Below are 23,893 nucleotides of genomic sequence, written 5' to 3' on the forward strand. Positions count from 1 at the left end.
AACGTCACAAGAGTGTGCACTTTTGACAAATTAATGTATAAAGTACAGACAAAACAGGCACCTCCACTGTAAAATGAAAGCACATTAACAAACAAAAAACCAGCAGCCCCTGAAGCCTTTGACATTTGTAACCCAAATGTCCTAACTGGTTAAGTTACAAGAAAAGCAAAGAAAGAACCAATTTTGACTTAACTGTTTAATCCTAGTAGAGATAAGAGCATGTCTGGTTCCAGTCCCATCACCTGACGGTGAGCAGCACAACAGTCACCAGCCCTTCAAATGTCCTACAATTTGGAAAGTAGACCCAACTCTGGAGCACTCGCCTTAGTCAGATTCTGAATGTCCCTGAATTTTGGATGGTCTTTATCAGTCAACAGCTATAGTAGAACAGGCTCCCTTGTAGTCACTATGATCCCAGTTCAAGCAAGAGGCTTTAAAAAGAAAATGATAAAGACAAATCGAGAAGTAAGTATGCGAATGAACGCTAGATTAAACTGGTAAACAGTATGCCAGACACAGTAATTGTGTCATCCTTTCAAACCAGGGTCCCTAGCCACACCATCAAATTCAGTGATGGGCACAGATTCCAAATGAGCCACACCCCAAGCCCATCACGATTACTCTCAATGGTAGTAATATGGGCTTGCAGCAGGTCAAAGAAAATGGACAGCCAATATGATGACATCTATGTGCCAGGGACAGAAGCAAACCAAGGCTAATGACAAAAACAATGATTTGTCATTTCTTTTTTCTCTCCCTAAGCACCTGACACATACCCATGTGTCCTTCCCCTAAGAAAGAAATGACTGCTGATAGAAGAGGTTATGAACATGCCCTGGATGACGACACAGCCACGCCACTGCCACCAACATTAAGTTTTGAGAATCACTAAACAGATTGTAAGAGTTAAGTTTGTCTGATCTTTCGCTGACAAGTCAAAGAATGTCCTTGCTCCAGTGGAATCCAAGGACAGAAATCTCAAGGAGGGAAAGGAGGGAGAGTGGAGGTGGGGAGGAAGAGGCAAGAGGGAGGGAGGAGAGCAAAGAGGAGAAAGTGGGGGTAGATGGGGAGGGGAGAGGGAGAAGGGGGCCAGAGGATAATTCTAGAGTAGAGATTCATTCTCTGGATGTTCAATATCAGTTATCGAAAACCCTAGGCAAAAAAGAAAAAGAAAAAAATGGGCCTATTGCAATGCCAGGAAACACCAGTGTAAGGACCATGGAAGAGGAGGTAGTTAGAAAAATTCACAGGCAGGCCAGAGAAAAAGACTCAGATCAGTCTCTAGTCATAGACAGGGAGTAGCCAGGACTGCTCTCTGCAGTGAAAGCCAGTTCTCCTTCATGGGGTTGTAGATCTGCAGACCCAACCTCTTCCCTGGCATACTCTTCCTTTTGATCCCAATGATGGAGAAGAGAGCCCTAGTATCTGAAAGCAAGCTTGGATCTCAACAACCAGCACAGGAGAATGCACAGAGCAGCTGAGTACAACCCTCCAGACATGAAAACCAGCAGCAAGCTCAGTAGGAGACAGGAGGAAAAGGCAAGGCTGCCAGGGCCCTTCGTGTTGAAACAAATACCATGGGGAGGTGGGTGGAGAGTTAGCTCTGAGTCTTTTAAAGACTTCTAGACACTAACTTCCTCCCAGGTGCTTTTCAGTCAACTATTGACTACAAAATCAAAACCCTTAGAAATCTCAAAGGACTGTGTGCTTGCTGCAGATCAAAGACCAGGGAGTATAAGACTATTGCAGCTCAACCATGAAACCAGCCTTGCCCTGCCCTGCCCTGCCCTGTCTCTCCTGCCTACCCCATCTGATCTGTCTTCCCTGCCCTGTCTGCCCTGACTGCCCTGACCTGCCCTGACCTGCCCTGCCTTGCCTGCCCTGCCCTGTCCTGCCTGCCTTACCCTGTCTGCCCTGCCTGCCCTGACCTGCCCTGTCTGCCCTGCCTGCCCTGACCTGCCCTGTCTGCCCTGCCTGCCCTGACCTGCCCTGTCTGCCCTGCCTGCCCTGACCTGCCCTGTCTTCCCTGTCTGCCCTGCCCTGCCCTGCCTGAGTGCCTTTCTGCTCAGTGTTGAGTCGATGGATTTTCAGGGATTCAGTCTGAATGTGAATCACATACTCTCGATGTCTATGAAAGGGATTTATAAGCTGCAAAGTGCCAACAAAGGTCAGTTGTCACTAACTTTCCAGTTCTTGAGGGAGGCAGGAAGGACAGAAAGCACTCCTGGGTCTGAGGAAGCAATATGACAACCTAGGAAGAAGCCAGTTTTCCCTAGTGCTCTGTGGGGCCAGAGCCTGGTCCCCTTTGGTCAAGGCATCCTCAAGGACGCTGGAGCTGGCTCTGGTTGCTGTGGCAGAGATGGGCTGGGAGACAACAGGCACAGCAACTGAAGCCTACACAATACTACTTGGTTTCAGGACTGAGATATGGCCAATACAGACTGCATTCAAAAGAACTAAAGCCGAGAACCTGTGCTGGGGGAGGCACTGCTCAGCAAAGCACAAGGCTTTTAGGTCAGGCTAGCAGGTCTTCCCACAGTGCATGCACGGCACCAGCCAGAAAGGTGCCTGAGCAAAGAGAACAGCGGCTTCTCTGGGCCAGACCATGGCAGGCGTTGCCTGCCACCCTGAGCTACAAGCACACTCAAGACACCAGTCCCAAACTCTTGCTTTCCTGGCTCAAAAAGGGGCAATTAAAACTCCAGCTATTTCTCACACTCGGCTACACAGCTAATGGGTTTCCAGAATTCTTCCCTTACACTTGCAAACTCAGTTCAGCTAGGCCAAAGGAAAGGAAAGTTTCCTCTGCGCCCAAACTGAGAAATGCAAGAGCACAAAACCAGACTGGCCTCAGAGAGCTCAGGGGGAAAAAGACACACCCCTTCAGTTTCCAACCAACACTAATAACTCCCCAGAAGGACAAGGACATCGGAGGTGAGACAGGATTTTATTCTATTTTATCCTGCATTTACTCTACGATTATTGGTCAAAAGAAACAATGCCTGACAGATGGTAGGTTCTCAAAAAATTCTATTGAGTAAGCATGCATCTCAGACCCTAGCACAGAAGTTTCAGTAAAGGTAACTATGAATCTTATCAGTATAATAATCACAGCAGGCAGTATGGGTGGGGTCAGGAATTATCTTCAGTAACTGTGTTTTAAAGGAAGAAAGAAGAGGAGCAGGCCAGATCGAGTATACTCAACACTCACAATCATAGACTAAAAGAGAAAATTTATTTCTTCCCATCATGTGGGGAAAAACTAAAACACCACCTATAGAGCTCAGATTGAGATGAAAACTCTGAAAGGTGGCATCTCCGCCCCATCACCGCCTGACCTGATTTTTTAAAAAATATGTTTTATAGATTATGCTGTTACAATTGTCCCAATTTGTTTTCCCTCTGCTCCTCTCTACCCAGTGACAACTCTCCCTCCAGTAGTCCCCCACTTTTAGTCCATGTCCATTAGTTGTGGATATAGTTCTTCTCAACCTCTTCCTGTCTACTCCATTGCCTCCTACTATGCTCCTTAATTCCTGTACCATCTCCCTTCCTTTCCCTCTTCCCCCTACCCACTGACCTCCCCCCAATAAGTTCCCCATACCTATAGTTCTTTTTCCACTCTTGTTGCCTACTTAGTTTGCCTTTGTTTCAATTCCCTAGCTTCTGTTGTTGGTTGTTGTGATACAGTTTTCATTTTAATGTTCATAATTTTGATCCTCCTTCTCCTAAACCAGTCCCTTTAACATCTCATATAATAGTGGTTTGGATCTAATGAACTTATTCAGTTTTGCTTTGTCCTGGAAGCACTTTCTCTGCCCTTCTATTCTGAATGACAGCTTCACTGGATAGAGTATTCGTAGCTATCGGTTTTTTATTTTTATTACTTTGAATATTTCTTGCCAGTCCCTTCTTGCCTGCACGGTCTCCTTTGAGAAATCAGCTGATAGTCCAATTGGGACCCCTTTGTACATGATTCTTTTCTTCTGTCTTGCTGCTTTTAAGAGTCTCTCTTTATCTTTAATTTTTGACAATTTGATGATAATGTGTCTTGGTGTGGTTCTCCCTGGGTCCAATTTTTCTGGAACTCTCTGTGATTCCTGGACCTGTAAGTCTATTTCCTTCCCCAAGTTAGGGAAGTTCTGTTTCATTATTTTTTCACATAATTTTTCAATTTCTAGTTCTTCTTCTTCGCTCTCTGGCAATCCTATTATTTGAACGTTCATTCGCTTATAGCTGTCCCAGAGGTTTCTGAGCCTCTCCTCATATCCCTTACTTTTTGTTTCCTCTTTCTGCACTGGTTGACTGTTCCTTCCCTATGTTTCAATTTGTTGATTTGATCTCTGGATTTTATTTCCTCACCACTTGTCTTGTATGTGTTTTCGTTCGTTTCAGTATGACTAGCTTTCATTCCTTCCCTGTCTTGTTCCAAATCTTTTGTTATTTCTGTAAGCCACCTTATGACTATAGCTATGAACTGAGCCTCAGAAAGATTTCCTATTTGTTCGTCTGTCAGGTCCCGCATCTGTTGCCTGGTGAGTTGTGTCACCGGGATTTCAATTGTTGTCTGCTTCATCCTGACATTCTTGTGTTTACCTTTGCTTCCTGGGCAGGCTATAAGAGGCAGAGACCCGTGCACTCGTCATTACCCAGCGACCGGTGGCGATTGGCGACCTTTCTCACCGCACTGTGGCACTTTGTGTGGGGGCGGGGGTCTAAGATGGATTCCTGCCATTACTCTCCACTGAGAGACCGGGATCTTCTTCTTCCATCCCCCCGCCCTCCGGGCTTCACCATCTGAGGCAATGGGGTTCTACCTTCCCCAGTTGGAATTGGGAGCTGCCAGGTCTCAACTGCAGCTGGGATTGCTCCCCTGGCATTTTTCGCAGTCCCGCCGCTATCCCCACTGTTACCACAAACAGCACCGTGGTTTCTCACCCCTACCTGTCCGGAGGAGCACCACTGGTTTATAACTTCATATGTTGGGCTTCCATGTAGTTTTATTTTCTGGAATTTCTGGTTATCTTTTGTTTTGAGGTAGTTGTATTCCTACTTCGTTGTAGAGGGAGATCAAGCATGTCAGTCTAAGCCTCCATCTTGGCCTGAAGTCCCTGACCTGATTCTTCATTCTCTTTCCACTCCAACACTTGAACCCAAAGCAACATTGTTGGCTCTAGGCTCTTCCAAATCCAGCCCTGACCACATTCTTCCCTTCTTTCCTCAGAACTTCTCAGGGCTAGTCTTGGAAGCTAATATATGCCCATATGTTTCTGATAAGACTAACCTCATGAAGACAACAACAAAAAAGTAACAATAAAAATAAACACAGCTGCTAACATTTGAGTGTTTACTGTTTGGGGCACTGTACTCAGTGCTATCCACACATTGTCTCACCAAAATCCTCCCAGGTAATGCCTAATAACACTTCCAGTTCACCAATGAGAAACCTGAGGCATGAATATTAAGTGACTCATCCAAGGACACAAATTTACAAAATGTCAGAACCTGCATTCAAACCCCATTATCTTTCCCCTATTTGAAGTCCGAATCACTGGGAATACAGGCTCAAAGGGTGTTTTTACTCTGAGTCTTGTATGAAGACAGAATTGCCAACAATCAAAATCTTCTGAAACAAATGCCATAAGAAAGACATATCTAAAAATAATATATGAGTGTGGACAAAAGTCCTTGAAATGTCTTTGTAAGCAAGAAACACTAAGGGTTCTGTGTGTCTTTTAATTTTCACTTCCTTAGAAATACTTCAAGTTTGGGACCTTGGCATTACCATCAACTATCCACAGAGGAAAAGAGCTGTTTGCCGAGATGGTGAGAATCTGATGATGGAAGTGCTGAAAAGCAGAAGCTGGTTAGCTCATGACTGTAAGAATAGCTTAAAGGTTTTTGCTGAGATGGGAAAAAGCAACACTAAGACAACAGTTAGGGTGACAGCTCTACCTAAGACACAGAGGCAAACAAACACAGGAGCCTGTCAAGATGAGGAGACAGAGAAGTATGGTCCAAAAAAGGGAATGGATCAAGGTTCTAGTGGGAGAATTAAGCAACAAGGAGATAGCCAACCTAACAAGTGCAGAGTTAAAAACACTGGTGATAAAGATGCTCACAGGCTTGACAGATATACTTAAGTATGGCAAACGCATAAGGGAAGAAGTGAAGGCTATGCTAAATGAAACAAAGGAAAATCCACACAAAACCAATGGTGAAGGGAAGAAAACTGGGGTTCAAATCAATGATTTGGGACATAAGGAAGAAAAAAAACAGTCAACCAGTACAGAATGAGGAAACAAGAATTGAAAAAAAAAATGAGGAGAGGCTTAAGAATCTCTGGGGCAACTTTAAACATACCAACATCTGAATCATAGGGGTGCCAGAAGGAGAAGAGGAAGAGCAAGAAATTGAAAGCTTAAATGAAAAAAATAATGAAGGAAAACTCCCCAAATTTGGTGAAGGAAATAGACATATAAGTCCAGGAAGCACAGAGAGTCCCAAACAAGCTAGACCCAAAAAGGACCTCACCAAGACACATCATAATTAAAATTCCAAAGGTGAAAGATATAGAGAGAATCTTAAAAGCAGCAAGAGGAAAGCAGGGAGTTACCTGCAAAGGAGTGCCTATAAGACTACTAGATGATTTCTCAAAAGAAACTTTGCAGGCAAGGAGGAACTGGCTAGAAGTATTCAATGTGATGAAAAGCAAGGACTTACAACCAAGAAGACTCTATCCAGCAAAGCTATTATTTAGAATGGAAGGGCAGATGAAGTGCTTCCCAGACAAGGTAAAGCTAAAGAAGTTCATCTTCACCAAGCTATTATTATATGAAATGTCAAAGGGACTTAGTTAAGAAAAAAAAAAGTCAAAATTATGAATATTAAAATGACAATGAACTCACAACTATCAACAACTTTATCTGAAAAATAAGAACAAAATCCAACTAAGCAAACCAGAATAGGAACAAAACCATAGGTATGGGGATCATTTTGAGGGTTATCAGCTGGGAGGGGAAAGGGGGAAGAAATGGGAAAATGGTCCAGGGATTAAGAAGCAAAATCAATTGGTACAAAATAGACAGGGGGAATTTAAGAATATAGGAAAGGGTGAAGCCAACGAACTTATATGCACAACCCATGGACATGAACTAAGGGGGGAAGGATTGCTGGAGGGAAGGGGGGTACTGGGTGAAGGGGGGCAAAGGGAAAAAAAATTGGGACAACTGTAACAACATAATCAATAAAACATACTTAAAAATAAAATTTAAAAATTTTAAAGAACAACAGCACCTAACTGCTAGCGAACACAATAGTCCAAGTGGACTTAAAAATAGTTCAACAAAATAAATAAAGCTATTTCCACCTGTGATCCCAGAACAGGACTCACTGCTCTTGGAAGGATGGAGAAGGGATGGCCAATCAGGGCCTTCACACCACACTGCGGCTGGTCCCCCGCCACTCTGTGTCAGCCTGCCCCACTGCCTTGCTCTTCCCTTTCCTTCCTCAGACTCTTCCTCACCACCCTAGGAAACATTCCAAACTAAAAAGCTAATTCAGCAATCCCATAGAGAAAGTGGTTTCTAGGCCCACTTGTCATGGGACACTGAAGGTCTTGAAAAAAAAATCTGTATTTCCCCTTCTCAATAAAAATAATCAGTTAAAGAACTTGGCAACTCAATCCACATGCATATTACTCAAAAATTATTACAGAATTTAAATTAAACATGAGAGAGTGACAGATCCACAACATGGAGTGAATGTTTCAAAGGATTATGTGGCAGTTTGCTTTTCCATGGTCTTGGAATAGGAGAGCATTAAATAAGATCACTGTTGTTCAACATTGACCAAAAAGAAAAAAAAATCACTGACCCCCTGAGTATGTGCAGAGCCTTGAAACTATATGTGAGTGCTGGCCCCCATCAGTGCCACACCTAATCTCAGAAGTTCAAGTTTGAGGAAACCTAATACAAGGCCACTGAGTCCTAGACTTGGCTAAATCTTAGCTGGGTTAAACCTCGGTGAGCTGCTCTTAACTTGCAAAGCTCTGAGTGGTTCATATTAAGCTTATTGGAAGACCTTAGTTTATGTATAAAACTATAGCAAAATTATTACAAAAAATAAATGGGTGTCTAAAGAGACACAAAGTATAAAAGAGAATGTGGCTGGAAGACCTCAAAGGTCAGTCAGCACATGGTCTGGAAATCAACGCATCTGACTTTGTCTGACCAAGCTCAAGGTAAGGGGTAAATCTTTCATTGCTGTTAAATATTCAATACTCCTTAAATTTATTTAAATGATTTATTTAAAGCAGGATATTTACCTCACGAGCAAGCATCATACCCATCATGCTTCTCAATGAGGTGGCATCAGCAGCAAGTGAACCTCAGTACCTCAGGCAGCCGGTTCCAGAGCTATTTGCTAGATGCACACAGAATCTAGTCAGCAAGTAAGAAATTATGTGAAAGAATGCAGCAAACTAAACATATTTTACAAATGTGCAACAAATCGATCAAGCAAAAGGAGCACTACAGGTCTAATGACCTTGAACTACATCTAGCTTTGCCTCTCATGCACCAGGTAATCGAGTATAAACAGTATCTCTGGCTTTGGTTTCCTCTTTGTAAAGTCAGAAATAGGATTATACTAGAAACCTTGGACAAATTCTTAGAGCTCTGTGAGAATTTTTTTTAGAAATTTCCCTCTATGTGATTGATCTTCATATAGCTGACTGCTACCACTCAGTTTTGACGTCACTAGATGTTGGGCTTATTCTACATCAAGTACCTAAGATGCAGGATGAGTCTGCAGTGCTGCAGACTGAGAAACTAGTGGGAAAGCTGGGTCACTCCACGGCACTCAGGAGTAAAGGTAGGCCAATTTAGGAATAACACGTGACAAAGGCAAAAAACAAAAAACCAGTATGTGTTACCAGCAAGTGTATTATACAGATTTCATCTTTCCACATACTAACCTGTAACAATTCACTAGCAGAGAATGGAAAGTAAAAACATGCTCCAACAATAACTGGATTACACAGCCAACTAGAGCAGATTTCAGTGACACCATGGTGCCAAACTTACCTTCATGTGACAGGAAGGCTTGGGTGAGTTATCAGCTGGCACCTCATTAAAATTAGTGCTGGAGAACTGCTCACAATGATTTTCATTAGGCATGAGGTCTCATAATAATGAACGAGAAAAAAAAAAGAGTGCAAACATCAGAAGCAGCATTCAGTGTGACATATTTATACAATAGGCTTCCACTATATTGTCATTACTGACATCAAACTACAGTGATCTTTAACATACATCTAAACCGGAGACTGCATCTCTCTATGGTTAAAACCTACTACCTACTATATCACTACTAACAAAACATAATAAATATATTAAGTTAATATTATTATTTGGATTTTACTGTTTTTATAGTTTTTTAAATAAAGTTTAATTTTAGTTCACAGTTGTTTAAAATAACCTATGAACTAATATTTATATTCTGTTTGTACATGCACTCATCTATACCATGGGAACACCAAGAATCCTTAGGTCAGAGGGCTACTGCAAGGTTTAATGAGTGGCTACCTATATAAAGTGTTTCCCTCAGTGCCATGAAAATGGTCGATACAATAAACAGTTGCTTTTTTTGGTCATGATTACCACCTACACAGTAGTCTATATACAAAACTGCATTCTGGAAATACAGGTTTTTTACAAATGATATTACGTCCAAAACAACAGGCACTTACTTCTACTCCAAATAATACAACTCTCCTGACTCCAGAAATCTCTGCTAATGTCACTTCTTCTTCTGCTAATATCACTGGAGACTTGGTCTTTGGAGGTACCAGTTTAACACCTGTTAAGTCAAGTGTTTGAACAGTGCTTCGAGTCCTTTAGGGCAGTGGTCCATGACAATCACTGGAATTCCTAAAATCTGGGCCCCTGATAACTGAAAACACAACAACAACACACAAAGACATTTAGCAATACACATGTGTGTATATATGAATGCATATATGCATATATCATATTTCAGTAAATTGGAAAAAATAAACAAGCATACCAATGTTTCTCTACACTATTTGAGGGCTGATCTGAACCTTTCCTGCATATCTCAGCAGAAAAACACAGTGCTTGAAGGTGTAAGATTTCCCAGGGTAGTGAGCTGAGGGAAAAAAAAATAAAAAGAATGATTTAGCACTCATTATACAATGATATTTATTGGAAGTAAATAAAGGAAGAAACATGTCCCTTCTGTTTGACTCAATAAGTCAATTTCTACAACTACTATCCAGAAGAAATTATCTGAATTATAGGAAACAAAATTATCCATGAAGATGTTCACTGAATTACTTTTAATAGTGAAAATTAGCAATAAACCAAGAACCAACAATACAAAAATGATTTTACAAATGCTGACACATTCACATGACAAACCATTTTTAGCCAATTAAAATAAAATGTATATGTTTTTAAAGAATTCATACCATCTAAGAAAACATGCTCATAATTTAAGGTTAATTTTAAAAGCAGTACAGTCCAATAATATTCCAATAATGTAAAAATGTGAATAAAAAGTAGAAACAAATATATGAAAATAATAACAAGTGGTTAAATAGTTAGGGGTATTGGTAACATTTTTTCTTCAAATCTTTCTCATATTTTCCAAATGCTATTTAAAAACATTTCCTAACCCCTGGCTGGTGTGGCTTAGTGGATTGGGCACATGCCTGGGTTGCAGGCCAGGCCCCCAGTTGGGGTGTGCAAGAAGCAACCACACATCGATGTTTCTCTCCCTCTCTTTCTCCCTCCCTTCTCCTCCCTCTAAAATAAATTTTAAAAAATTTTCCTAAATACTATTTAAAATTCTGCATTACTTTTATAGTCAGAAAAATGCCACAATGCTAAGAAAGTTAAATTTGATGATGACATTGCTTACAAATACAGAGTGAAATTTAACATGATTTATAGCAGAAACCACAGAACATAAAGTTGAAAAGGCCAACAGAAACAAATCCAGAATCATTGCTATCAAGACAGAAATATTAAGACACTCTTCTCAGAATTAACTTCTTATAGAGTTCCAAAAAAAATGCAATGAAATGATGACAAGCACATCACCACTGTTAAATGGACTGACATAAATTCAACATCTGCATTCTTAAACACATTTATCATAATCAAAGTCAAAGGAAAGTCAAAAAATTAAGATGAAATTGCTGAAGCTGGTCTACTCTAACTTGGGCCCAATATGAATCTACCCAAAAAGTGAAAGTAACTGTTGTACAAGAATTTAATCTCACTGGATTCTTAAAAGTCCTTGGTGTCTTTCCATCCATCTTCTCCAATTATAGGAGCTTTGTAAAGGCTACAGTCTGGTCCTGAAGGAACCATACCACTATTCTTACGGGCCACCCACTAAATCTCTCCTCCAGTGGTCCCATTTGGCTTTCTCTGAAACCACCCACTGATGATAATTACTAATGATTTTCTAGAGGAACTGTGTCCCCATTACTTGGTGGTGGCCCCAGACTCTGCCTTAGCACTTCTGCACACAGCATACTCTCAAGAAACAATTACCACAGGGCTGAGTGAATCATTAGGAGGGATCTTTTACCCTTAATCCTATGACTGGTCTGAGTGACTCTGGCAAGTTAACCTTCCTCTAGTATTAACTTGATAGATGTGCATTGATCAACCATGTGCAATCCAACACTGAGTTTATGTCAGAACAAGTGCTATCTGTCAGTCTAACATTATGTGTAGGGTTTCCTGCTTTGCCAATAAAATATGATTAAAATAAATATTCAAGCATCTTAAATTACACATTCTATCTTTGTTTCTTTACTTAAATTTTCCATGCAAATACTATGCCTCCCTTTTGGGTAATTTATTAATGTTGGTTGCTTATTGTGACAAATATGCCACAGTAATATAAGATGTTAACAAGAAGGTAACTAGGTATAGATATGCAGGAACCCTGTGCTATCCTGGTAACTGTATATCTGACAGTATTCTAAAATAAAAGGCTTATTTAAAAAAATTGTCTCCCTATGCTATGGTGGGGGTGAAAGATGCTACTTTATGAATAACCACCATATTTTATAAACCAAAAAGGAGGCTATAGGACTATAATAAAAAACACCTGAAAGACTCTAACAATGGCCAACTGAACCCACCACCAAATTCACATGAAGTCCAATAAGTTGTTGTTAAAATACACACTGACTCTGTAATTCAGGGACTTCTTACTTTGATTCATGAATTTCTCTTAAACCAAAATCTTGCAGATAACTAAAAATGTTGCTCATAGTCAAACTTTTACATGTTGCAACTACAAGACAGCAAATTAAAAGTGAACTTGACCAAACAACATCACAGTAAAAGTGCAGCCATTACAGTTCAATGCACGTTCAAGAAGCATGAAGAAATCACATATTAAAAAAGTGTGTATATATGCACACCTTCATATATCTATATATCTACATACATCTCTACCTATATGCACAAGTATTTCAATATACATTTAAATACAAAAAAAAAAAAAAAAAAAGAAAATGGATAACAGCCAGTAGCTTCTTCGAGCAAGAGTTTAAGAGATCCATTTCAAGTACAAATTTTCTGTCCAATTTCTTAAGAGGTGTCATAACTGGGATTTAACCTTAAATTTCATGTTCAAAAGACTTTTCATCCCCAAGTTCCATAATTTTCATTACCTTGACAGTATTTACTACCACACGTGCTGTGAGCATTTTCTAGCAATGGCTGCCACCACTGCCACCACTCTGCTTTGCAACCCCAGCCTGGCCCCTGGGCCACTCAGGACAAGTGCATCTAGGGTGGCTGACCTTGCACTGGCCCCAAGTTCTATTCTCTCCATAGAAGTCATGCATGATGAGTGTTATATGTTGAATTGTGTCCCCCAAGTTCATATATTAATTCCTACCCCCCAGTACCTCAAAAAGTGAGTAACTTTATTTGGAAATAGAGTCATTGAAAATATAATTAGATCCATGGACATGAACAACAGGGTGGGGAATGACTGTGGGGTGGAGGATGGGCAGGACAAGGGAGAGCAATGGGAGAAAAATGGGACAATTGTAATAGAACAACAATAAAAAAAGAAAGAAAAAGAAGAAAATAGAGACAGAAAAAATATTTGAGAGAATAATGGAGATTTTTTTTTTTAAAAAGAAAATATAATTAGTTAAGGTAAAGTCAAACTGGAGTAGGGCAGGTGCCTGATCCACAGTGACTGGTGTATGTACCAAAAAAGAAATTGGGACATAGAGAAGGCCTTGTGAACAGGAAGGCAGAGATCAGGATGACGATGAAATGCCAAAGATAGCCAACAAACCACTAAAAGCCAGGAAAGGGGCATGGAATGGGGCTTCCTCACATCCCTCAGAAAGAAACAACCCTGATTTCTCGCCTCCAGAACTATGAGAAAATATATTTCTCTTGTATAAGCCACTAAGTCTGTTACAGCAGCCCACTACGGTGAGTAAGCTGTGTTTATTTAGGAATGATTAAAATTTGGAATTGTAAATGTGATGCGTTTCAAAGTTTTGATAGTCTATTATAGTCACAAAACAGCATGATCCTCTTGGGAGAGAGTCCAGAGGGGCCACGGGGCATACACTCTTTCACTCAGAAGTGTTTCTAAGGAAACTGATCACTACAGTGACAGTAAGATCTTGCTCCCATACCAGCTCACTCAAAACAGAGGTCTGCATGTTGTGACTGACTCCGGCTTGCGAGGCTCCCTACACAGCACAGCCCGTGGACATGCAAATCGAAGTCCAAATCCCAATTCCACTCATTTCCATCAAATTGGGCAAATTAGGCTAATCATTAAGATCTCCAAACAGCAGTTTCTGAATCTGTAACAAAGCAAGAAAAATAGTATCTACCTCTTAGGGCTCTTCCAACAATTAAGTGAGCCTCATGTAATCAATCAATAAGTATATTAGGCTCTTGTGATATACCTCATACAGAAAACAAACACTACACTTGAAGTTCAGCACATGTTTTAAAAAAAAACTCTTTCCATAAGTAGGTTAAAATACCATTAACTACCAAGACCCGTTAAAAAATAATACAGAAGACTTCTGGCCAAGATGGAGGCCTAGACAGACAATCTGTGTCTCCCTCCAAAATTAACAAAGATATAAAGAAGAAATACTCATCCAGACAGGTAGGAGGGGTGGAGCCAGAGCGGAGAGGATGCGGTGTAGTGGTGGCAGCAGCGGCAAGCCAGTGGGAGGGCAGTGGCAAGCCAGTGGAAAGTGTAGTCACATGCCTTTGTTTTTGTTTTAAATATGCTTTATTGTTTATGCTATTACAGTTGTTCCAATTTCTTTTCCCTTTGTTCCCCTCCACCCAGTGATCCCTTCCCTCCAGTTGTCCCCCTCCATAGTCCATGCCCATTGGTTGTGCATATAGTTCTTCTCAACATCTTCCTGTCTACTCCACTCCCTCCTACTATGCTTCTTAATTCCTGTACCATCTCCTTCCCTTTACGCCCTTCCCCCTCCCAGCTGACCTACCCCCATAATGTTTCCCATAACTATAATTCTTTTCCCCCTCTTGTTGCCTAGTTAGTCTGCCTTTGTTTCGATTCCCTAGCTTCTGTTGTTGGTTGTTGTGATACAGTTTTCATTTTAATGTTCATAGTTTTGATCCTCCTCCTAAACAAGTCCCTTTAACATTTCATATAACAGTGGTTTGGATCTGATGAACTCCTTCAGGTTTACTTTGTCCTGGAAGCACTTTCTCTGCCCTTCTATTCTGAATGACAGCTTCACTGGATAGAATATTCGTGGCTGTAGGTTTTTGCTTTTCATTACTTTAAATATTTCTTTCCAGTCCCTTCTTGCCTGCAGAGTTTCTTTTAAGAAATCAGCTGATAGTCTTATTGGGACTCCTTTGTATATAATTCTCTTCTTCTCTTTTGCTGCTTTTAAGATTCTCTCATTATCTTTAATTTTTGACATTTTGATTATAACATGTCTTGGTGCAGTTCTCCCTGGGTCCAGTTTTTTTTGGAACTCTCTGTGCTTACTGGACCTGTAAGTCTGTTTCCTTCCCCAAGTTAGGGAGGTTCTGCTTCATTATTTTGTCACATAATTTTCCAATTTCTAGTTCTTCTTCTTCACATTATGGCAGCCCTATGATTCAGATGTTGGCCTGCTTATAAGTGTCCAATAAGTTTCTGAGCCTCTCCTCATTTTCCTCACTTCTCATTTCTTCTTTCTGCACTTGTTGACTGTTTGTTCCTTTCCTATATTTCAATTTGTTGACTCGATCCCTGGTTTTCTTGCCCTTACCACTAGTTTTGTATGTGTTTTTGTTCATTTCAGCAGGACTAGCCTTCATTCTTTCCCTGTCTTGTTTAAGATCTGCTGTTAAGTCTGTAAGCATTTGTTTAGCCAAAGCTCTGAACTGAGCCTCAGAAAGATTTCCTATCTGCTGCTTCATTAGATTAGATATTTGCTGTCTGGTCAGCTGCGTCACTGGGATCTCTATCATGATCTGTGCCATCCTGACAGTTTTGTGTTTATCTTTGCTTCCTGGGCAGGGCTGTCATACCTCCTACACTATAAGGGGCAGAGCCCCGTGCACTCGTCACAGCCAGGCAACCCCTCTAACCACGCTGTGTTTTCTGCAGGGCTGGGGGTCCAAGATGGATTCCTGCTGTTCACGCTCCGCTGAAAGACCGGGAGCCTCCTCCTCCATCCCCACCCCCTCCGGGCCTCATAGTCCAAGGCAATGGAGGTCTGCCTTCCCTGGCTTTGGAATCGCAAGCTGACGGGTCTGGTCTGTAGCTGGGGGTGCTCTCCAGCCCCTTCTTGCCTCTTTCTAAATACGGGTGTCTGTGCTTACCGCTGTCCTGCCTCCATCGCTGCTGCTGCCGTGGATAGCACAGCTTGAACTCTCCTCCCCACCTTCACCCCTCCTACCTGTCCAGACAAGCACCACTTCTTTATAACTTCATATGTTGGACTTCCATTTATTTTCAGGAACTTCTGGTTACTTATGTTTTTGCGGTACTTGTATTCCTTCTTAGTTGTGGAGGGAGATGGAGCGTATCAGTCTAGGCCTGCATCTTGGCCAGAAGTCTCCTATGTTTGTTTGCTTCCATGTCCCAGGGAGAGCTGTCCTTCCCACTACATTGTAAGGGGTGGAGCCTTAGGTATTCATCAATAACAGGAGACATGATTCACCATGTTTGGTGCTGTATGTGGGGGTGGGGGTGGGCGGGAGGGGTCTGAAAAGGAACAATGCCACCTGCCCAGCTCTTGTCCCTTTTCCAGGCACTTCTCCCACTTCCGCACCGGACTGGCACCCCTCTGGCTGCTGCCCTGGCCATTGTTCCCAGAGTGGGTGGGTCTGCGGATGTTCTCAGTCCATGGGGGCCATTTAAAAAGCAGACTCTGCTGAGAGACTGGCAGTTTCTGCCTCCGTCCCACCCCCACTGGTTTGCACAGTCAAAAGCAATGACGCTTGATTTTCCCCAGTGCTGGGACAGTGAGCTGCATGGTCTTGTCAGGAGCTGGGAATGCTCCCCAGGTGTCCCTCCTGACTTTTTTTCTTAAACATCTAACTTCACTTTTCACCAGCCTGCTGTTGTTGCCGCTGCTGCTACCACAACACCGTGTTCTCTCTGCCCCGGCTACACACCTCCTACCTGTCTGGATGAGTATTTCTTCTTAATATCTTTGTTTGCTGGACTTCCATGCACTTTGATTTTATGGAACTTCTGGTTGTTTCTAGTTTTGAGGTAGTTGTATTTCTTCTTAGCTGTGTAGGGAGATGCAGCATGTCTGTCTACGCCTCCATATTGGCCAAAAGTCCTAGTCACATGTTTTGTAAAGTGAGGAGGAACACCTGGGGAGCATTTCCAGCTCCTGACCAGACCGCGCATCTCACAGTCCCAGTGCCAGGGAAATTTAAGCCTCATTGCTTATGACTATTTAGACCAGTGGGGGTTGGGGTGGAGGAAGAAAATGACTGTCTCTCAGCAGAGTCTGGTTGTTTAAAGGGCCCCCATGGTCCTAGAATGTCTGCATACACACACACTCCAGAAACAACGGCCCGGGCAACAACTAGAGAGGCGCCAGTCCCATATGGAAGTGGGAGAAGTGCCTGGAAAACGGGCGAGTGCTGAGCAAGCAACATTGTTCCTTACTAGACCCCTCCCCCACATACAGCACCATAACGTGGTGAAACAGGTCATCCTCTATTGACGAGAAAACCTAAGTCTCCACCCCTTATAACATAACAGAATTGACAGCTCTACCTAAGACACAGAGGCAAACAAACACAGGAGCCTGTCAAGATGAGGAGACAAAGAAGTATGACCCAAAAGGGAGAACGGATCAAGGTTCCAGTGGGAGAACCAAGTGAGGAAGAGATAGCAAACCTAACAGATGCAGAGTTAAAAACACTAGTGATAAAGATGCTCACAGGCTTGACAGATATGTTTAAGTACGGCAAATGCATAAGGGGAAAAGTGAAGGTTATGCTAAATGAAATGAAGAAAAATCCACACAAAACCAATGGTGTAGGGAAGGAAACTGGGGTTCAAATCAATGATTTTGAACATAAGGAGGAAAACAACAGTCAACCAGTACAGAATAAGGAAACAAGAATTTTAAAAAATGAGCAGAGGCTTAGGAACCTCTGGGACAACTTTAAACATGCCAACATCCAAACCATAGGGGTGCCAGAAGGAGAAGAGGAAGAGCAAGAAATTGAAAACTTATGTGAGAAAATAATGAAGGAAAATTTCCCATATTTGGTGAAGGAAATAGACATACAAGTCCAGGAAGCACAGAGAGTCCCAAACAAGCTAGATCCAAAAAGGACCACACCAAGACACATCATAATTTAAATGTCAAAGTGAAAGATAAAAAGAGAATCTTAAAAGAAGCAAGAGAAAAGCAGAGAGTTAACTACAAAGGGGTTCCTATAAGACTAACAACTGATTTCTCAAAAGAAACTTTGCAGGCAAGAAGGGACTGGCAAGACATATTCAAGGTGATAAAAAGCAAGGACTTAAAACCAAGATTACTCTATCCAGCAAAGCTCTCATTTAGAATGGAAGGGCAGAGAAAGTACTTTCCAGACAAGGTAAAGGTAAAGGAGTTTATTATCACCAAGCCATTATTATATGAAATGTCAAAGGGAGTTACTTAAGACAAAGATCAAGATTATGAACATTAAAATGACAACAAACTCACAACTGTCAACAACTGAATCTGAAAAATAATAACAAAATCCAACTAAGCAAACCAGAATAAGAAAAGAATCATAGGTATGGGGATCATTCAGAGGGTTATCAGCTGGGAGGTGGGAAGCGGGAGAAATGAGGAAATGGTGCAGGGATTAAGAAGCATAATTGGTAAATGCAAAATAAAAGGGGAAGTTAAGAATAATATAGGAAAGGGTGAAGCCAAAGAACATATATGCATACCCATGGATATGAACTAAGGAGGTGGGATTGCTAGAGGTAAGGGGGGTACTGGGCAGAGGGGAACAAAGGGGAAAAACTTGAAACTACTGTAACAACATAGTCAATAAAATATACTTAAAAATAATAATAATAATATGGAAATACTTCTGTTGCCTAACATGTTAACACAGTCTGCAGAATTTTAAAAATTAGTCATAAAGTGGATTTCCAAATGTCACCATTATGTGATCTGTTGCTGGCAAAAGAGGATTTGGCCTTTTTAATTTAGGCTACAAAAAAATATTTATTTCTACTCACTTGTCCTACATGGTGCCCTGGTAAAGGGTCCATAACCCAGAATCACAACTGCTAACGAGCAAGCCCAGGGAGAGCAGATGACCTTCCCTCATCTTTCCAAACCCCTCCATTATGAACTCTGGGGTCTCTTCTAGCTATAAAATGTCCACCAGCTTGTTTAAAATAATCATAGTATAATAGTAATACAATTCCAAGAAAATGAAAGCTATGGCCAAATCCCTTCTCAATTAACCATCGCAGGAGAAGGCCGAAATAACCTTCCCACAGAAGTCCTTATCTTCTGCCCACAAAACGCTGGCAGTGCCCTCTCTCCCATGGACAGAAGCAAAAGCCTCTCACAATGTCCTCCTCATGACGTCTCCTCCTTTCTCTCCCCTGTCTGGGCCCTGCCTCTCTGATGACCAACTGGACAAGACACTGGTGGTGGTATGATATCGCAGTCACGTGCATCTCCAGAGTCAAGTGTTTCTACTTGTTAAAACTCAGGAAACACCTTCGGAAAAATTAAAACTTGTAACTCATAAAAGTGACATGAATTTGCACTGCACAATCCCCTTGTATTCATTCCATCCTGCATCTCTAAATTTCTCAGACTTCAGGCATCTGACAAAGTTAAAAAGACACATCCATTAGCCATGCTTGAAGCAAAGAGCTGCCTTCAGCTGCCTGAGCTGTCGGCAGACACTTGGTCACTTTGACAGAATATTTCAGAAGAGAAAAAGACTAATACTGTAGTCAGTCTCCACAGAACCAGCAGGCAGCTGCAGTGCAGATGGTGTGGCATGGGTAGCCACTGTGTTCTACAGGTCACTAGCAATGGCAGTCAGAACACACGGGAAAGCAAATGCAGGCCCTTGTGGAAATGAAGAATACATTCTAGAATTTATGATATGTGAGCTAGGGCCACACAGGCTCTGTGGCCTACATCTTGAGAAATGACAAGTCACATTATTTAAGCAGTGGACTACAGGTGGCCAAAATTACCCTCTCTGTCCCTGCCTCTGGGAGAAGGGGCCTACCAACCCAGTAACATGGCCTCACTAATGGGGCCATTCTTGAGTCTTCGGATGTGACAGGCAACTATTCCAAAGAGCAATGAACAGCCTCCAAACAAATGATATTACAAGCCTAAGTCTGTGGCTGGTTTTCCATTCAGCTTGATATTTTAATAAACGTAAAAAGAGAACATGAATGTAGGATCACCTATGAGGGAAGATCTCCGCATGCTTTGCTATCTCCACTGTTACCATGGAACTTTGGGCAATTGCCTGAATGGTCCGCTTTTGAAAGAGTTAGATCATCAGGTAAGAAACCACCTTTGGATCCTATCCATGTTAGCATTCATGGTACCGGGCACTCCTGGCTCTCTGTGGTCTCATCTAGCCATAAAATGTCCCTGTCTCTAGGATTATGTAGTTAGGTTCCAAAATATATGGTAGAAATATTTTCTCCTCTGAGAGTATATATATGCATATATACATGTAAATATGTGTACATATATGTGTTTCTTCTCATAAATAGATATCAGAATAGTTATATGGAATACAAGGTGAAGAAAAAGTAGGTTTTCAGTTGTTTGTATGGAAAGTAATACAATAATTAAAAAATAATAATACAATAATAAACACTATTTTATGTGCCCAGAACTGTAAACCTACTTTTGCCCCACCCTGCATGTTGGGGGAGAGGTATGTATGTTTGGGTATCCTGCCACATTATCTATCTTGAAGCTGGGAGAGGTACCTGGCTGAAGAAGTCAAAGTATTATGATTACTAAAAGGAGATAATATGAAAGAAAAATATTTTAAAATATATAAAGTATTATATAACAGATACTTAATAAAGTGAAAAAATAACATTTAAAATGATGGAAAAGAATAGTGCTTTTATTATAATTATTTTAAACCACAAAAAACTAAATATGGTATTTCCTATACCAAGCAAAATATTTCAAAAGCCACAAGTGACCTGAATTATATAATGCCCTTTGAGAATGTACAGACATTTTAAATATACACACATACAGGTAACCCCTGTATAACATGGTTGTTAGGTTCCTAACAAATTCCATGTTATGCAAATCCATGTTATGCAAATCCATGTTAAACAAAACAAAGAACTAGTACAAAAAGGGGGCTTAGGTTCCAAAAAAATTTTAAAAACTATTATATATTTGTAATTAATAGAAAGATCTTAATTAAAGCAATTTTCATCAAAGTATTACATATTAATATGAATTAATGTTTTCTTCGTCATCACTACTAAGCTCCATTAACCGAATGCTTTTCCTTTTTGACAAGATAATCATCATCCTCTGAACTTTCTTCAGCATTATCTTGATTTCTATGCTCTACTTTTTACAAAAAAAAAAATCTATTATTTTAGATTGCTTGCTTTTAGCTGAGAGATCTTTATAAATTTCATTATATGGTGCTAAGCACTTTTGAAGTCCTCTCTTAAACTTCGTGCTCCTTTCAGTGCAAGGATCTTCATTTAAGAAATATGACTTGAACTGTTCGGCTAAGTCTAGGCCTTCCTTTATGCTTTTTAGAGTAAACTGTTTAACTTCTTCATTTTCATCAGTGCTATTGTCCCCTAAGTTATCTTGGCACATTCTAGATGTCATTTCCACCAAAATTGCTTCATCAGTTTCTTCTTCTACCAGCAATTCTTGGATATCTTCTACAGTCATATCGTGTTAGAACAAAACCGTGTTACAGAAGTACCATGTTATACAGGGGATACCTGTACATTATTAATTTCCAGAATAATTAAAAAGAGTTGCCAGACCCCAGCCTTGAATTTTTCAAAATAGAAAAATCCCCTCTTGGAAGGAACCTCCAGATGGGAAGTACTCTAATTTGGCACCACCTCTTATTAAGTGCCAGACCACCCTCCCTCCCAACCACTACAGGAAGCCATCAGGATAGCCAACTCCTCCTTAGTATCTGGAGTCTCACCTTTATTAACGGATTTATCAAAGGTGCATCCAACTTAAGAGGTGTTTTGGCAACGATAATCTACATAGGCTGACATGGAAGACTGCAGAGGGATGTCAGCCATAAGAACTCTTAAAGACATAAAAATGGGAGCAGTGAACACCTAGGAACCACAGTTGTCCAAATTCTCCATAGGAACAGCAGAGCTAATTCTGAGCTATCAGCGGCCATGTGCCTCCTCTAGGCTCTCCGGGGGTGGACAGTGGACTCTCAAAGCCTTTTTCCTCTGAATGTAGGACCTTCACTCAGGTTAAACTACCTGCTTTGGAAGCTTCTGGCATGGGTGCTTGGGTGATAGGAAATAAGACCAATTTCGCAGCCAACTATAGCCTGGGGGCAAAAAAAAACTAGAAATAATCATCAGAAACTGACTCTTGAATATTAAATTGCCTTCTAACACCAACCCCACATTTCAATTTTATCTTCCGAAGAAATGGCTTCTAGTTTCTCAACTAGAGAAAAAGTGTTGATGGTGTAATTCCTAAACTTTTGGTCTTTCTTTCCAAAAATATAAATTCTCCATTGAATCCTCCGAGTGTAAAAAGAGGACAGGAGATCGACCCTCCGTCGTATAAGAGCATGGCTTTTTAACAATCATTAAAAAGCTATAAAATAATCCTTAGTCACCGCAACTCTCTCAGCCAGCATGACCAGGAAATCACGGTCTAGCTAACGGTGACATTTAAGAAGGTCCTGGAGTCAAAGGACTTTTTCAGCAAGCAACATATATGTAATCAACAGATTCAGTTCACAGTTACTAGGAAGAAGCCAAGCAAATGGTTATTGCACTTAGCGTCAGTGGAGGCTTAAGCTGGAGAAACTGAAAATTAGGGAAGAGGAGGCGCAAGGGTCTGACTCCTGAAGTTCGTGTTTCCCACGTGGTGAGCACAACTCCGGGAAACAAACCCTAAAGCCAATACTCCTCCAGTCTCTTTGCCCGCATTGGGCAGCACCCCGAAACAAAGACATGGTCGCTATTGCACGGCCCTTTGCTCACGCCAAGAGGCTGGGACTTGCTTCTCGGACACAGGGCGGATTCCAGCGCCTGAGGACCACACACGTGGGGGCGATCGAGCGTACCGCAACCAGCTGTGCAGCCCGCGACCCCTCCTCTACTGCGGACAGTTGGTGGCCGTCACCTTGCAACAAGCACATTATCTGGGCTGTCCCTGAGACTGTGGATCGTGGGGCGGTCCTTCCAAGCCGGTGGGGCGCGCGGCCCACCCGCAGGGCCCACCTGGATCTGTAGAGGCACAAGGCGACCTCGCGGCTCTTGCTCCACGCAAAACCGTAGAGCAGGTCCGAGTATTGGCCCCGCTCCTCCGCGAAGAGCTGCACCAGGAACTTGCGGCTCCTATCGAGCTGGTCGGTGTACAGGCTGAGGACTTGCGGATGAACAGCTCGTAGCCCGTGCCCTATGGCACAGATGAGTGCCCCACGAAGACCGTGGAGGAGAAGCGCGCGGGGACCGTGATGACAGCGCCCAGACCCCGTTGGGAAGCGTCAGGACCACCACCTCCGCCACCATCACCTTGTTTCGGAGCGTCAGCAGACTGGGTATGGCGAAGGGGCAGGTCCGGGCGGGTGCGCGGGCGCGAGAGAGTGCGAGCCTGTGCCTGCCCCCGCCCCGCCCCCTGCCACCGGCCCTTGGCCCAGGGGCTGCACACCCAGAGCGCCATACCTCGGCCTCGGAGAACCTGGTCACCTCGCAGATGAGGGACTCTGCAATCCACAGAGGAGATTTGCACGCCTCTTCACCCTGCTTCCCGCACCTCCGAAGGAGCGGTGTACTTGCAAAGTTTCGAGTTGTGCTTGAGGACACAGGGCTGCCCAGCGGGGACACGTCACCTGTGGCCTTGTGCGGAGGCACGCAGACCTCGAAGATGGCAGTGGTAATCGTAAAACCAATAGGACAGGCTGGTAAATATTTCAAGTACAGCGGAGCTAAAAATGTTTTCTTAGGGCCATCCGAGGCACAGATCGTGGGAAGGCCCATGAGTTTAAACATAAAATGATATTTTAGAATTGAGTGGTTTCCTCTTCCTACAAAATAGCAGCTTGTAATGCAGGGTTTCTCAGTGGTATTGCTGTCTTCTACAGCATCCCTGCCTTCT

General features: G+C 42.1%; 1 pseudogene; it reads right to left on the reverse strand.

Annotated features, from left to right (window-relative positions):
• Positions 1-284: 284 nt before the first annotated feature.
• Positions 285-23,458, reverse strand: LOC150000461 (isochorismatase domain-containing protein 1-like; annotated as a pseudogene).
• Positions 23,459-23,893: the final 435 nt, after the last annotated feature.

Source organism: Furipterus horrens, unplaced genomic scaffold (genome assembly GCF_987537825.1).
Source record: "Furipterus horrens unplaced genomic scaffold, mFurHor1.1.pri manual_scaffold_10, whole genome shotgun sequence".
Classification (NCBI taxonomy): domain Eukaryota; kingdom Metazoa; phylum Chordata; class Mammalia; order Chiroptera; family Furipteridae; genus Furipterus; species Furipterus horrens.